Here is an 8,148-nt window from a genome sequence, read left to right on the forward strand (position 1 = left end):
AGAGGGGGGAGACGGAGAGAAGACCTTAGGTGAAGTTGAGAAGACATTTATTTGTTGGCGCAAGCACTTCATAATTATTCCAGGAATGTTACTGTTGCCTCTTCCTCACCATAGGTTTGTGCGTGATTTTACTTCTTATATTATTTATTATGTATTGAATTTAAAAAAAGTTTGCTCACAAAACTTGTAATTGTTTTCTTTGTAGGGACTCCTCCAACCTAAGTCCAGTTCTTTCCCCAGCGCATCATAGTGCTGCGGACGGTGACAATGCTAGATCTCCTCCAACACCTACGGCAGCCACACCGACCCCACCACCGCCTCCACCACGGTCTCCACCTCCTCCACCGAGGTCTCCAACTCCTCCACCGCATTGTCCAACACCAAAAAGATTGGCCCCACCACCTCCACCGCCTGCACCGCCCTCTCTAAAGAGTACACGATCGTTCCCATTGCCTCCAAAGTGAGGTAGTCAGAAGCGGTCCGCCCAAGAACGACCGAAGTCATCGGTCCCACCTTCAAAGAAGGCTGCCTCAGCAAAGAAAGCTAAGACACCAGAGAAATTACCTTATGAAAAGAGTGAAGAGGAGGTAATTGCTACATCCAAAGCTAAGGTGAAACAATTTTTTGATAAATTGAAGGAGGAAAGGAAAAAGCGGCTAAACCCAGAAAAGCCATACTTTTATGTAAAGCTAGAGGAACTGAGGAAGAAGGTGGCGGACCAACAAAAGAAGCAGCGGGAAGCTCAGAAAAAGCCAGCACTTTCGGACTATGAGCGGTCTCTGGGCAAGTCTTCACAGCCAAGAAAGAGAGTAGGAAAGGGGGTCCCACAGCTTGGAGAAGTATCAAAACTGGTGCCCCCTTTGATTGTGCCAAATCAATACGGCTCAAATGAAGACTTGATGCCAAAGAAATCCTTAGCGCTGTCTGAGCTAGATTCGCTTGAGCATTACTTTGGACAGAGCGGTCTAAATATTGAAGACATTGCCGCCATTATTGGATGTCAAACATTTGAAAAAACTGAGGTAGTTGATCAATGGAGGGTAAGATATGAACCGGGCAGGAGTCTATTCAACTCTCAGCGTTTACATGAGCTCGGCACACAAATGTTTGCAATAAACAAGTGGTGCATGGAGGCGTCTAAAAGGGGAGATAATTGGATTTCTATTCGTATTAGACAACATCACTACTTCCATGGAGATGACCTCATATACATTCAGTTCGAAGAATTACACCAATTATGTCACCTCAATGCTCTCGACAAATCTCTTGTCAGCTGCTTTTGTCTGTAAGTATTTCTTTCTTTTTATTAAACTTCTACCTTCATTAATTATATGTATATAATCCTTACACACTTAGGATTTGTATGTATATATGCAGGCACCAAATGAGAGAGCTCAGGATCAGAAATGACAATAGTATTGGGTTGGTTGACCCTTATATTGTTTTCAAGGCTCCACAGGCAGTGTGGACAGCATCTCATGAGACAGAAGTCTGCACCAATCTTATGAGGTTCTTTGTGAACCAAAAAGAAAAACAAAAAATACTCTTCCCCTTCAACTTCGAGTGAGTTATATAGTTATTAAGTGTATGCACATTTTATTTTACTTATTATTACTCGAGACGAGTTTAATATAGTTATATATAGGCCTGACTATAAATATGTGTGTGTAAACAACTTTCACTGGATATTCATGGTCATTGAAATTCTCAAGAACCGGTTGATAATCTTTGACTTAATGAGAAAACCACAAGAAAATTATCAACAAATGGTAAACATTATTCAAAGGTACGTAATGTCGATCTCAGCTAGAAGAATATCATGATATGACTCTGTAATTATTAGTTCACGATCCATAATGGCTTTGTGTAGGGTTTGGGAAAGATTTATTGACCGTGAACATCTCAGTGGTTGTAAAGCGCCGGTTAATATAATTCATCCACAATAAGTTGTACTAGCTAGCAATAGCCTTCTTATTGTCGTGGTCGTGAATATTTTTTATATATATCGTACAGTGGTGTTTAAGACAAGAAGGGAGGAACAACCTATGTGCATATTACGTGTGCAAATTCATGATGGCACAAGTCAATCAAACACCCACAGAGACGCTCAGAGTACGTTACATGTCTCTTTTCATTATCTCCTGAATATATTGAATAACTTAGATAACTAATACCTTTTTTATTTATTTCAAATTAAAGATGGAATGGTTGAGGGAAAAGGTCATGCAAAAAGACCGAATCAAAGCTATCCAAGAGACGATAGCAGGATTTCTCCGCGAGCAAGTGATCAATCCAAACGACGAGTTTCACTTCAATGGCAACGAAACTCTTATTCCAAACAATGATGATCATTTGTATCGGTTTTAGACATTGGGAGAAAAAACTCTATGTATATATGTGTTACAAATTTTGTACTTATAAAACTATATATATATAAAGCTTTTTATATATCTATTTAATTTTTGATGTGGCCTATTCATTTTATTATAGGCAAAGCTTAATTATAAAGCTAAGCCTATAATTTTCATTTATATATGCTTAATATGCGTGTAATATATATATTATTATATCAGTATAAAATATGTATTGAAAAACCTATTATTATTATATAAAAACAATAAATAGAACCGAAGAAATGAATCGAAAAAAGAACCCCTTTAACACCGGTTGGTACCAACCGGTGCTAAAGGGTCCTGCAATGTGACAACCCTGGCAGGACCCTTTAACACCGGTTGGTATTACTAACCGGTGTTAAAGGGCGGGGCTTTAGCCTCGGTTCCCAGAACCGGGACTAAAGGGTGGGCCTTTAGTCCCGGAAGGGCAGCACCAGCTCAGGAACCGGGGCAACAGACTGTTCCCGACCGGTGCTATAGCCCGATCCTGCAGCAGTGCTTCTTGACAACTTCTAGAATCCAAGTCTGATTAACATGCCTTGACTTCCTCTAATCTAGATCTAACTATGCTAAACTATGAACTAGAAGGCTATGAGGAACTAGAACTTGAAGCTCTAGATGACTTGATCTTCAACTGGCTCAACCTTGAATGACTTGAATGAATTCTCTTGTTGGTTAGGGTTTCTAGGGGGAGGTCTGGCTCTGCTTATATAGCCTAGTGGGATGCATGCCAGCTGTTTGATCAAATCGACTTCACGTAGAGCTAAGATTGATCCTCAAAGACGGTGGATGTGGGGGTATAAACCCCTATACCCTTACGGCTAGACTTCGGCCAGGAGGCTTGGTCCATTACGAGACGAGTTCAAGGCTTGATCCGACAACCTGGAGTTTCGCGCAAGGAAACAAGATGTGGAGATCAAGCAGGATTCTAGTCGGTTAGAATAGGAATTAACATCGAATTATCCATGGCAATTGTAACCGACTAGGATTAGTTTCCAGATCCGTAACCCCGCCCTCCAGACTATATAAGGAGGGGCGAGGGACCCCCCTAGGACATCATATCCTCTCAACACAAATCAATACAACCAGACGCAGGACGTAGGTATTACGCCAACTCGGCGGCCGAACCTGGATAAAAAGCTTGTCCGTGTCTTGCGTCACCATCGAGTTCGTAGTTTGCGCACCGTCTACCGATAAACTACTACCGAGGGTATACCCCAAGGTAGACTGCCGACTAGCTTTCGTCGACAGTGGCGCGCCAGGTAGGGGGTGTGCGTGCAACTTTTCCGGCGAACAAGATGGTCACGATCCCAGCTTCCGCGACCGTGCCCGAAGGCCTCACGTTCACCGTCGGCCAGATCACGTGGACGACGTGCAGCGGCGGCTTCGCGACCACGGTTCCGAAAGAGATCCAGGTCCAATCCGAGATCACGCCGTCTCCGACCACACGCATGACGGCACCAAGCTCCCGACCACCGTTCCCACTCTACAAGGGAAAGGAGATCGACTGCTCGGACCTCCTCCAAGCGCTCGATCGCGCTGACTCCAAGCTACTCGAAGTCTCCCAACTAATAGATGGAGTTCTGCGCCGGCCCGACCAAGCTGCTCGAGCGGATTTTTCGAAATCCCGCCGGCCAACTCGTGTCGCCACACATGAATGGCTGGGAACGTCCCTGACGATAACCTCAACCCCCTCAGGACGATCCGTCGAGCTCAAAAAGGAAGACTATCCTTGCGGCCTGAACAACTCGGCCTCTGTTTACTCACAGCATGTCCAATCCGTTTTCAGCAAGGCGGGTTGGTCGCCGACAAGGAACAATCGTCACCATGTCAACATGGTGACAATCCGAGAGCTACGGGACGGCCAGGTTTCCAGCACCAACTCAAGCACCAGCTCCGTCCCCACCGAGGTTATAAACACCGAAGACGAGGGCTACGACCTGGATTTTCCTTCACACCCTCCGGGTTTCGACCGATTCCCGATATTCCCCCCCCGGCGAGGGGATATTGTGTTCAATGTCAGCGCCGACGAACCGGCTGTTGACGGAGAAACAGATGACCAGAGGCAACTCCGCGAACAGCGTAACGCCGATCGCGCCCGACGGCGTGCGGACGAGCAACAACAGATGCCACCAAGTAACCTCAACGATGCCTTTGACATGGTCGGGGACCAGCCGGTCTACAAAACGCCAAGCGCCAACGTGGCTGTCGCCATGGCCAACCTGGATCGGCTTCCTGACACCCCCGAATGCCAGGGAGTCCGGACCAGCATCCGAGCACACCTGATCGCCGCAATGGGACAGACAGCCACTCTGCTCAAGAGAGTCCAGGACGTCTCTTATACGGAAGCCGCCTCCGACCAGACTAATCGTAGCCAGGTCTCACCCAGCAGGCGTCACCGCAGCCGCTCCCCCGACAACCGTCGAGGGGACTCGCGGCGCGACGATGGTGGTCGGGACGCCGATGGCCGCCGCAAGCAAATTCACGGCGTACGCGGCCAAGAAGAAGACCAACACAGGGATCTCCGCCACAACATCCCTCCCAAAGATGCCCGGGACCGCATCAACAGGCGCGCCGCAGAGAGAGCAGTCCACGAAAACCTGCGCCGCATCGAGTACGATGCGACCCACGGTCCTCCGGGCCTAAGACAGTTCTCCTCACACCTCCGCCAGGTCGTGTGGCCCCGCAATTTCAAGCTCGAAAAACTTAAAAAATACGACGGCAAGGAAAATCCAGAGAACTGGATCACTCTCTATGAAATCGCCGTCCGATCAGCGGCAGGAGATGAGCACGTCATGGCTAACTACTTCCCCGTAGTCCTCGACCAGGCTGGTCATCAGTGGCTTCTCGGCTTGCCCGAGGACTCCTTCGACTCTTGGGAAGAGCTACGCCAGGCTTTCATCGACAACTTCATCGCCACATGCGAGCAGCCCGGAAACAAGTATGACCTTGAAAGGATAAGAGACAGGAAGAATGAACCTCTGCGAGATTACATCCGACGATTCTCGGATATGCGCCTCAAAATCCCGAAGATTTCTCATGACGAGGCCATATCAGCCTTTATCAAGGGCTTGCGTTTCCATGAAGCGCTGAGGAACAAGCTGTTGCGTAAGCGCCCATCAACGGTAGCAGAGCTCCTCGCCACGGCTAAAAATTACGCCGATGCTGATGACGCAGAAAAACTAATCCGAGACGATGCGAGAGGCCCCGACCAGCCTTCCCGGCGAGATGACGGTCGTGGTCGCTACGACAACAGAAATCACCGCCGCTCCGACAACCGCGATCACCGAGAGGTTTGGGATCGGCGGCGCGACAGCCGCGACGACTTCAGAGGAAAGCGCCCTCGCGAATACGACCACGAAGTAAATACGGTCAAACGTCCCAATGGACGACGGGACTACCAAGACGACTACAACAAAACATTGAAGGGACCGTGCCAGCTACACCCAAAGTCTAACCATACCATGGAAGAGTGCCGCGTCCTCAAAAGTATCTATACACGGCGGGCCGCCCAAGAGGACTCCGCCAAGAAAAATAACAAGCGCGACGGGCACGACCACGAAGATGAGGATGAGGACCAAGACAGGGACCCCCGACACCAATACGTCAGCCCCGCCGACGTGGTCCACTCCATTTTCGGGGGCAAGGTCTCCACTGAGTCCAAGCGAGAAAGAAAGCTGTTAAAGAGACCTGCCTCAACATAGACAGCACGGACGGACTGATCGCAGATCCGAAATTTCCCGCGTGGTCCCACAGGGAGATCTCGTTCAGCAGGAAGGACCAGTGGGCCGCTATCCTAGAGCCGGGTCATTTCCCACTGATTCTTGATCCCTGCATCAATAGCATCAGATTCGAGCGCGTGCTCGTGGACGGGGGAAGCTCCATCGACATCCTCTTCCGCAACAGCCTGCCCGCCCTCAAGATATCACCGGCACAACTAAAACCTTACGACGCCCAATTCTGGGGGGTTTTGCCAGGTCAAAGTTCGGTGCCCCTCGGACAGATAACATTGCCTGTCCAATTCGGCACACCCGATCACTTCCGGACGGAGTTCATCAACTTCGTAGTCGCGGATTTCGACGGGACCTATCACGCCATACTGGGCCGCCCATCGCTGACAAAGTTCATGGCAGTCCCGCACTACTCATACCTAGTCCTTAAGATGCCCACGGAGAAGGGTGTCCTAACCATCAGAGGCAACGTCTACACCGCGTACACCTGCGAAGAAGAAAGCTTCAAGATCACCGAGGCAATCGACCTCTCAATCCGCATGGCGGAAACAGCAAACCAAGCCGCACAGCTGCCTCCCGACCAGCTCCGATTACCTGAGCAGGAGACAGCCAGAAAGAACTCGAAATCCAAGGAGTACAAAGAAGTGCAGCTGGTCGAAGGCAACCCCGAGAAGACAGCCCTCATCGGGGCTAACCTGGATCCAAAATAGGAAGACGCGCTCGTCAGGTTTCTAAGGGACAACGTGAGCGTTTTCGCATGGAAACCCGCAGACATGCCCGGTGTCCCACGAAACCTGATCGAGCACTCCTTAAATGTCTCGAAGACCGCAAGACCAATCAAGCAAAAACTGCGACGGTTCGCTCGTGACAAAAAGGAGGCTATTAGGACAGAAATAACACGGCTTCTAGCAGCCGGATTCATAAAACAAGTGTATCACCCCGATTGGCTCGCCAATCCGGTTCTTGTACGCAAAAAGAATAATGAATGGAGAATGTGCGTTGATTACACCGATCTCAACAAACACTGTCCTAAAGATCCTTTTGGTCTTCCTCGCATCGACGAGGTGGTCGACTCAACGGCCGGATGCGAACTCCTCTCCTTTCTAGATTGCTACTCTGGTTATCACCAGATCTCGCTAAAGGAAGAAGATCAGATCAAAACATCCTTCATCACACCCTTCGGCGCATACTGCTACACTACCATGTCTTTCGGACTTAAAAACGCCGGGGCCACTTATCAAAGGGCCATCCAGCAATGCCTCCACGACGAGATTCGCGATGACCTCGTCGAGGCCTATGTGGACGACGTGGTCGTAAAAACAAGGGACGCGAGCACCCTAATCGACAACTTAGACCGAACCTTCAAGGCACTCAATAGGTACAAGTGGAAGCTCAACCCCAAGAAATGCATTTTCGGCGTTCCTTCCGGTCTACTGCTCGGCAACGTCGTCAGTCGCGACGGCATACGACCAAACCCTTCAAAAGTCAAAGCCGTACTCGACATGCGACCACCGAAAAATGTCAAGGATATTCAGAAGCTAACCGGATGCATGGCCGCCCTCAGTCGTTTCATCTCAAGGCTGGGAGAAAAAGGCCTCCCTTTCTTCAAACTATTGAAAGCGTCAGAAAAATTTTCTTGGACAGAGGAAGCCGACGCTGCGTTTACTCAGCTTAAGACCTTCCTCACTTCACCACCTGTCCTCACAGCGCCTCAGCCCAATGAAGATCTACTCCTTTACATTGCCGCAACCGACAGGGTTGTTTCCACGGCAATAGTGGTCGAGCGAGATGAACCAGGTCACGTCTTTAAGGTCCAGAGACCCGTTTACTTCATAAGCGAAGTCTTAAACGAGTCCAAGGCCAGGTACCCACAAATACAGAAGCTTATATATGCCATCCTGATAACGTCAAGAAAGCTGAAGCACTACTTCGACGGCCATCGAGTCCTGGTGACAACCAGCTTTCCTCTCGGGGACATCCTGCGCAATAAAGACGCCAGTGGCAGAATCGTGAAATGGGCAATG

Source organism: Sorghum bicolor, chromosome 10 (assembly GCF_000003195.3).
Source record: "Sorghum bicolor cultivar BTx623 chromosome 10, Sorghum_bicolor_NCBIv3, whole genome shotgun sequence".
In the NCBI taxonomy this organism is placed as follows: Eukaryota; Viridiplantae; Streptophyta; class Magnoliopsida; order Poales; family Poaceae; genus Sorghum; species Sorghum bicolor.